This window comes from Procambarus clarkii, chromosome 90 (genome assembly GCF_040958095.1).
Source record: "Procambarus clarkii isolate CNS0578487 chromosome 90, FALCON_Pclarkii_2.0, whole genome shotgun sequence".
Classification (NCBI taxonomy): Eukaryota; Metazoa; Arthropoda; class Malacostraca; order Decapoda; family Cambaridae; genus Procambarus; species Procambarus clarkii.
Genome location: NC_091239.1, coordinates 7,213,384 through 7,221,335, shown reverse-complemented (window position 1 = coordinate 7,221,335; position 7,952 = coordinate 7,213,384). Strand labels below are relative to the sequence as shown.

The window sequence follows — 7,952 nt, the reverse complement described above, 5'->3', positions numbered from 1 at the left end:
GTTAGTGGTATGTGCGCGCAGCGTTTTTGTCACTTAAACGTCAAAACAAAAATGTGTATACTCTTTTTACTCTCCTGACCTCAGTTCTCGAGCTACGTATTTCATTTTGGTACCAACGTGTTTGCAATAAAATTCTCTAGAAGAACATCAGTAAAAAAAGTCACGAAAGGTATAGGGATACCAGCAGCAAATAAATAACTACGTAGATGACTCGCCATGAGCACCAAACAGCAACAAAATGTTTTTACTCTTGGGATTGTTATCACCTCCACACTTGTCCTACAGCGTTAATTTTGATATCAATGGACTCGCAATGAAATTCTCAACACTGTGATATGAGTATAAACGTAGAATAATGGTCACGGCCCACCCGCAAGAGTGTTGGAAGTGGCGGCACAAACCTGATGTGGCACGTTTGGCCAAGTCATCTGCCACCTCGTTGAGCACTATTCCAACATGAGATGGAATCCACATGAATTTCACACTATAACCTTTCAGCTGTATCTCAGTTATTCTTTTCTTACAGTCCTCAACTATAGACATGAAGACTGGGTTTCGACTGTTTAAGGACTCCAGTGCTCCTCGGCTATCGACAAATACAAAAACATTTTTGTCGGCATGACGTACTTCCTCCAAACACGCCAGAATGGCCTGCAGTTCATCTTGTGTGGATGATATATAATTACTAAGCCGGAGTTCAATTATCCTGTCCACAGTCCCAAACTCCGTATATTCCCTTATTAGCACACCACACCCTGCCCTGCCATCCTCAGCCACCGACCCATCGCAATATACATGTAAATTGGTGCCTCTTGGTAACCGAGATATCATGCTTCCATACAAACACCGTAATTGTCCCGGTTCATAATGAATCTTTTTCACCTTGAGGGGTACAATTTCGACGTCTATTTTCTGTACTTTCCAGGGAGCAGACATATTACACTGTCGAGAGGGTTTACAGCAGTCAAGTACGTCATATTCCCTGAGGTCATGAGCTAATCCTTTCGTGTAGCGTGTCTCCCTCAGTTTCCTGGAGGTGTGTACGTCACTCAAGCAGGTCTGAACCCTCTGAAACAGCTTATCCCCTCCTTTTCTCCGCATGAAACGAATAGATACTCTAGTGTTAATGTCACGGACTCTATCACACACACTCTGTAAATTTAATTCCATTCTCATTATTTCAATCATTGCATTTCTTTGACATCCAAGAATAATCCTCATAGCCTCGTTCTGCATCAGCTCTATTTTTTTAATTCTGCCTTGGCCTGTGTAAGGCAAAACGGGTGCTGCGTAGTCTATCAGGGACCGAACAGTACTTATGTATAACATCCGCAAGATAGGTACCCCAACACCTTTACCAGAAAAAGCCAGTGCTTTCAGAGGATGCAGACGTGCTTTACATAAGGTGCTGATATGATTTATTTCAGCATTTTTACTCTCACATGTGTATCCAACATACATGTCCAGATACTTGTACTTCTGAACACGGCTCAGTTCCACACCATTTAGAGTAAGTGTTATATTTCTTCGTTTCCTATACTCGTATTTGGTTTTACCTGCATTTATAACTAAGCCTAACTTGTGACAGGTTGTACCAAGTATGTTAAGAGCAGTTTGAATTTTGTTCCCAGAAGTGCGTTGTATAAGAATGTCATCAGCATATATGATCGTCGTGACCCCTGGAGGATACATCTCTGATGCTAATCTGTTCATAAATACATTGAATAAGGTGGGACTTAATACTCCCCCTTGTGGGGTACCTAACTGAAACCTCCGTTCCTCAGACATGTATCCCTGGTAATACACCTGACCTTTTCTGCCTTGTAGATAATCCCTTATCCAGTGTAGCAATCTCCCTGTTATTCCCAGATTGGCTAATTCGTATAAGATTACTTCCCCATTGGCTTTATCAAATGCTCCTTGTAGATCAACAAAAACTCTACAATTGTCATCCACATTAGACAAACACTGTAAGAGACAATCCGCAGTACTTTTGCCTTTCATAAAACCAAAGAGATTACTGGACATGTTATCACCTACAAGGTAGAGTAGCCTATTTAACAAAATCCTTTCCATCATTTTACAAAAGCATACATTATGTTTGTTTTATGTTTTCTTTGTTTACATTATTGTTTATTTTATGTTTTCTTTGTTTACATTATGTTTGTTAACATTATGTTTGTAAATCAACTATCTATGTACTTTCCTGAATAAAACTGACTTTACTGTATACTATGTGGTTCTTTTTTATCCCTCTCGTTTGTGAGAAAAAAATGACTAATACGTTCGGCCAATGACTTTGACTTCGATTTGACTTTGACTTCGTTCATGTCATCGTATTTTCCGTAATATATAAAGGTTATGACAATGCAATTATATTAAGTGTGCAAATAAGTTTGAAATTTCATGTACCCTAAAAATAGTAAAATAAAGAATAAGAATAATTAAATAATTGTTGTAGTAAATTGTCACACGTTCATCATACGCAAACGAACACACAGTTTGGAGCATCAGTACAAGATCCCCGCCATTTTAAAACACGGCTTCGAATGTAAGTAATGTTTTTCTCGTACTAACACTGTGTTATACAATAGATTACGTCTTGAATTCACAAATTTAGTTGTTACATCTGACAGAGTATGTTAGATGGTGTAATGCTGGTCCATGTTGACGTATTTGTGGGCTTGGTTGGTTTAAATGTGATGGCACCCCAATATGGGCACACAATATGGGCACCCCACAACTGCTGCATATTCTAGCTTTGGACTAACAAAAGTGGTGAACAATTTCTTTAGTATTTCGCCATCCATGTATTTAAAAGCAATTCTGAAGTTGGAATGCATGACATAGGCTCCTCACACAATGTTCTTTATGTGGTCCTTAGGTGATACTTTTCTATTTAGAACTACCCCTAGATCTCTTTCTTTATCAGAATTCCATAAAGATTTCTCATATGGTGGTGGTTGTTATATGTAATGGTGGAGGTTGTAATGTGTGTGTGGTGGTAGTTGTAGTGTGTAATGGGCTTCTTATATGTGCTATCAATCTGCTGTGTGGTGCCTATTATTTTTGTTTAAATTACCAGTTGATGCCGGCACGGCAGTCGATGCCAACACGGCAGTCGATGCCGGCACGGCCGTCGATGCCGGCACGGCCGTCGATGCCGGCACGGCCGTCGATGCCGGCACGGCAGTCGATGCCGGCACGGCAGTCGATGCCGGCACGGCAGTCGATGCCAGCACAGTATGTGCTGTCTGTGAATTCCTCAACCTTTATATCAGGCAGTTTATATATTAGAATAATAATTAGGTTTATTTTTCTTCCTTAATTCCAAGAACCTCTACCACCACATTGAGTTTAGTAGCTCTGTGCACGTCAGGTGCTGTTTAATATACAGACCTACTCCTCCATTTGACCTAGTTTCTCTATCACATCTATATAAATTGTAGTTGGGAATCCAGATTTTACTATCCATGTAATCTTTTTTATTTCTTTTTATATATCTAATTGATTTTTTCTAACAGTTAAACAGAAAATAGTTTAATGGTATTTATATATTAAATTTATATTAGTATTTATTTATTTTGGTATTTATTTATTATTTATATTATCAATTGAACTACAGTAGTTAGTTTTTATCATCCGAATGCACCAATATGTCTTCATTCTTCCCAGATGAAGGAACTAGGTAATGTTCATCAGCTGAATGCACCATCTGAAGCTTTTCCACACTTGATATTGATTCCACACTTAAATACCATTGCAAGTATTTCACAGCACACCAGGTTAAAAACAAACTCCAAAATAGCACCTGTCTATCAGTTTACAATCAAAATATCCTCATAAAAGCAAGAGTAACGCCAGTCCATAAAGGAGGCAATCCGGCGGACATAAACAATTATAGACCAATATCAAATCTACCCATTCTATCAAAAATATTTGAAAAAATTATTGTAATTATTGACTGTAATTACCATATTATGTATCCTCACATTCCCAATGTAGCCTTCTTGTATATGCATAAATAGATAAATAAATAAATAAATAAATTAAATAAATATAACGCACTTCTCGGCCTACTATGCCGGACTGGACTTGTGATCCTGTGGTCCTAGATTCGATCCCAGGCACTGGCGAGAAACAATGGGCAGAGTTTCTTTCACCCTATGTCCCTGTTACCTAGCAGTAAAATAGGTACCAGGGTGTGAGTCAGTTATTACAGGATGCTTCCTGGGGGTGGAGGCCTGGTCGAGGACCAGGCCGCAGGCACACTAAAAAAAAAAAAATATGAATTATTATTCAATAACTGTTAGAGTGCCACAGGGCAGCATCTTGGGACCTCTCCTATTTCTTATATACTTCAATGATCTGCCTATTGTCTCTAACATTTGTTTCAAACTGCAGGTACTGCAGGCAACTACAACAACACTACTGAACCGGTACAAACTGCAGGTACTGCAGGCAACTACTACAACACTACTGAAACGGTACAAACTGCAGGTACTGCAGGCAACTACTACAACACTACTGAACTGGTACAAACTGCAGGTACTGCAGGCAACTACTACAACACTACTGAACCGGTACAAACTGCAGGTACTGCAGGCAACTACTACAACACTACTGAACCGGTACAAACTGCAGGTACTGCAGGCAACTACTACAACACTACTGAACCGGATCATTCACGTAGTAACAAAGGAAAAAATCTACAGAAAGGTAATGTGAAAAAATAACATGCCGCATTTTTTTTTTTATTTCTATGGTACTATACTTTGCTCAGTTGTTAATTTTATATGAAGTTCTCACAAATTCATTAATAATAGGTGTTTTTACATTGAACTTTATTACCATCCTTATCTCTAATTTTAAAAAATGTGATATGAACCGCCAAATTCTATTATTTGTGGCTACGCCTATGGTGTCCCATCCCAGCACTGTCATATAATGCTTTGAAACTACTGATGGTTTTGGCCTCCATCACCCTCTCACCTAACTTGTTCCAACCGTGTCTACCACGCTGCTTGCGAAAGTTAATTTTCTAATATTTCTGTGGCATCTTTGTTTGGTTACCTTTTACAATATCTTCTTTTTATTATACCATCTAGTTTTGGCATTTTATGCCTCTAACCTGGAAGCCACTTATTGGCATGTCTATACCTTTTCCAGTTTGTTGATGTGATTCATTAGATATGGGCACCATACAACCGCTGCATATTCCAGCTGTGGTCTAACAAAAGTTTTAAACAATTTCTTTAGTATTTGACCTATGTATTTAAAAGCAATTCATAAATGTAAGCAAGTGTAACATTTGTCTCCAGGTGTTCTTCACATTTAGCTTTAATTATTTTTTCCAATATTTTCACTTACACTTGTAATACAGGGTTCGAGGTTCCCTATAGTGTCCTTTATTGAAATAGAGTTTAACAACCATTTCAATGTCCCTATTTTTTTTAGATAATATCTCAACATATAATTAATGTCCAACAGGACATGATTACTCTTTCCAAAGGGAGGATGGTATTAAATATCAAATATCTCTTCTCTTTTTTTTTTGTGAATATTTGATCTAGTACTGATGGAATAATTTATATAATAATCACTAGAAATTATTTAGATAAGAATTTGAATTTATGCATATCTTTGTTTTGGCATGCCTCTATTTCCACATGTTACATTTCTGCAAGTCTCCAATTCTGGAAGTGTTCACTTTTGCATGTGCCTGACAAGGATGTTATATGCACCAGCTTTAATTATTACTCACTCTTGTAACAACCCCCACACCAGCTTTTCTCAGCAGACAGTTTCCCACAAATTGTATATAATGCATGACTTATTTTTAGAATTTTAATACATATTGCATCTGTCAATACATTATTAACAATAATATAGGTAATATGGTAGTCTAATGTAGAAATTTTACACTTTAACAGAATGTATGAGTATAAGCGTAATGTAATAATTCAATAATTACTATTTGTAGTTTTATGTATTTAAAACTATTTGGTAAATATTTTCTATACAATGCTAATACGCTTCCACCCCAGACAGAATCTGTGGTGCAAGCCTTACCTTGTTGAGCGCAATAAGAAAATTGTCTTCAAAACCTGGAATATTTGCAATGTAATATTAAGTAAGTAAATTTTATAATTTTTGTATTATATATGTATGTGTATATACTGTATATGGATATATGTGTATATATTTACATATCAAGTATTGCTGATATGTTGAAGCATGTACTTTATTGGTGGAAACAGATACATGGTTAAGATTGCCAATTTACTGTAGTCTAGTCTAATTCAATCATTTTTAGTAATCTTTGAGAACATTTATGGTTGAAGTTGCCGGTGCCAGTGGACCACTTTGTGCTTTAGGCCTGGTGGAGCTTGGTCCACCAGGCTGTTGTTTGGAGTGGCCCGCAGATCCACATACAGTCTGTTGATCAATTGAACTACAGTAGTTAGTTTTTATCATCCGAATGCACCAATATGTCTTCATTCTTCCCAGATGAAGGAACTAGGTAATGTTCATCATCTGAATGCACCATCTGAAGCTTTTCCACACTCATGATACACGAGAGGTTTAAAAAACTTTTAAAACTTTTAAAACTTTTTGACCTATGTATTTAAAAGCAATTCAAAAGTTAAAAAGTGTAGCATAGGCCCCTCGCAGAATGTTCTTAATATGATCCTCAGGTTATAGTTTTCTATCTAAAACCACCCCTAGATCTCTTTCCTGATCAGAATTCTTTATAGATCTCTGTGGCTCGATCATAGAAACTGAGTAAATTCGTTACACTGGACCTTCCAGATCGAATACCATGCTGACAGTCTGATATATCATTCAGTACGTCTGCATCTAAAATTGAGCAATACCGGATTTATTATTTGGTTTTATATATTTTATACTTATAATCTTAACTTATTTCAGAGACCACGAGTAATCTGGGCTTCGAACTCAACAGAAAAGCCTTCCGTAGACCTGCTTCTTTGCTACATAATAGACAAAATTGAGTAAGTATTGATTTATTATGTGTTTGTTTATTTATTTATTTTTTCTTTATATACAAGAAGTTACATTGGGGGAGAGTACAGTGACTTGAAGTTATACATTCTTGTAAAGCAACTAGCACTCATAGCGTTTCGGGCAGATCTAAGTATAGACCAAGGAACTTACCATCTTTTTTATTTCTGATGTTAACATTGTGTAACTGTAGATGAATTGCATTTGTTGATTTGCTCCCAAGTAAGATGTTGTAGGTCCTTTCTATGTTTAGTGTGAGTTTGTTGGTTGACATTAATAAATGGATTTTTTTTTAATTTATTGTTTACATCATTATTTAATATGAGTGGGTTGGAGTCTGAGTAGATGAGGTTAGTATCATCATTATCTCATATCTCAGTGATTTTGTCGTAATGGTCAAGTAGCTGTACTGTACAAGTAGAGGACATGAGAGATAGCTGTAAGAGGTATTTCAATATCTTCCTGCTCTAAATCCATGTTGGCCTGGATTGTGGAGGTCATTGGTCTCTATAAAACTAGTAACCTGACTCCTGATCACTCTCAAATAATTTTATTATGTGGGATGTTAGTGCAACTGGTCTATAATTCTTTGCCAATGCTTTACTACCTCCCTTGTGTAGAGGAGCTATGTCTGCTGCTTTAAGAGCCTCTGGTATCTCCCCCGTGTCCAAGCTCTTCCTCCACACTATACTGAGTGCCTGTGCTACTGGCACTTTGCATTTATTTATAAATATTTAATTCCATGAGTCTGGGCCCGGGGCTGAATGCATGGGCACATTGTCAATTTCTCTTTTAAAATCTGTCACACTCGTGTTGATATCAGTTATATTTACAGGGGTTTGGATATCACCCATAAAGAAGTTGTCCGGATCCTCCACTTTCATGCTTTGTATCGGAGTGCTAAACATGTCCTCATACTGCTTTTT

General features: G+C 37.1%; 1 long non-coding RNA gene across 1 annotated transcript; it reads left to right on the top strand.

Annotated features, from left to right (window-relative positions):
* Positions 1–4,586: 4,586 nt before the first annotated feature.
* LOC138359297 (uncharacterized) lies at positions 4,587–7,014 on the top strand. Its single transcript, XR_011225919.1, has 3 exons — positions 4,587–4,719; positions 6,052–6,133; positions 6,934–7,014. It is a non-coding gene; the product is annotated as an uncharacterized lncRNA (long non-coding RNA).
* The last annotated feature ends 938 nt before the right edge of the window (positions 7,015–7,952 follow it).